This window comes from Oryza glaberrima, chromosome 8, assembly GCF_000147395.1.
Source record: "Oryza glaberrima chromosome 8, OglaRS2, whole genome shotgun sequence".
NCBI classification, from domain to species: domain Eukaryota; kingdom Viridiplantae; phylum Streptophyta; class Magnoliopsida; order Poales; family Poaceae; genus Oryza; species Oryza glaberrima.
The window spans coordinates 12793571-12794571 of NC_068333.1; positions in this window are offsets into that span (position 1 = coordinate 12793571).

The following is a 1001-nucleotide window of genomic DNA, read 5'->3' on the forward strand; positions in this document are numbered from 1 at the left end:
CACTTAAAAACCAAAGCTAAATTCTATTGTTTTATTATCACTGGCTAAAATTTAATTTATTTTTTCTCATCAATCTATTAATTGTGCTTCTCACACCTCAAATAAGAAAAGTTTTGAAAAATTCCTAATACTTTGAGAATCTCAATCTCTTCCAAAATTAAATAAATCTCAATAGATGTACTCAAAAAACAATGCTATAGGTTTTGTTATTTTAATTTTTTACATATGTAGATTCAAATTAACGTTGTATATTTGTCACGTGATATTTGACACCATAAAATACGTTATGAAATTATTTGGAATGTTATTATCGCATTAACTATTACATGTTGGCGTCATTTGTCATGATATATTTATCACTACAATAAGTTTACGATTAAGTTTAGCTGTGCATATTTTTGTAGTATTATTTATAATAAAATCATAGATTAAAGGTTGTTGACAACAAATTAGTGCTGACGCTGATGATTTTTCATGATTAGAATTTCTTTCCGATACTACTATGTACGTGTGCATGTTTTCTTTTTATTTTTTTGGCTTTATCTTTTTTCGATCGTATATGGTGTAGGTATTTGAGTTTTGTTTTTTTCCCGAGAAGGAGACGATCGTACGACGTAAGCAAGTTATGTTTTTTTTCCGGGATAGAGATTAGCAGCACGGAAATTTTAAGAGCTCTAATCCAATGTTTAAAATAGTGGGTCCACTAATTTAAGTGAAAATTACAGGTTGGATGGTTTTCTTTTTCTACTCTAAATTTTTAGGATTTCTCTAATTTTATTAGAGCGTCACGTGACAATGTTGGAGTGTTTACAGGACATTTAATAGACTTTTAGTATATAATAGATTTCTAGTGTTTCTCTAATTTATTTGAGAGAAAGTTTAATGTACTTTTTTTATATAATAGATAGATTTAGAAGATGGTTTAAAAGAACATTGATTGGATATTTATTATAGATCTTAATTTAACTAAATATATTTATATGTGTGAAGTAATATATTTT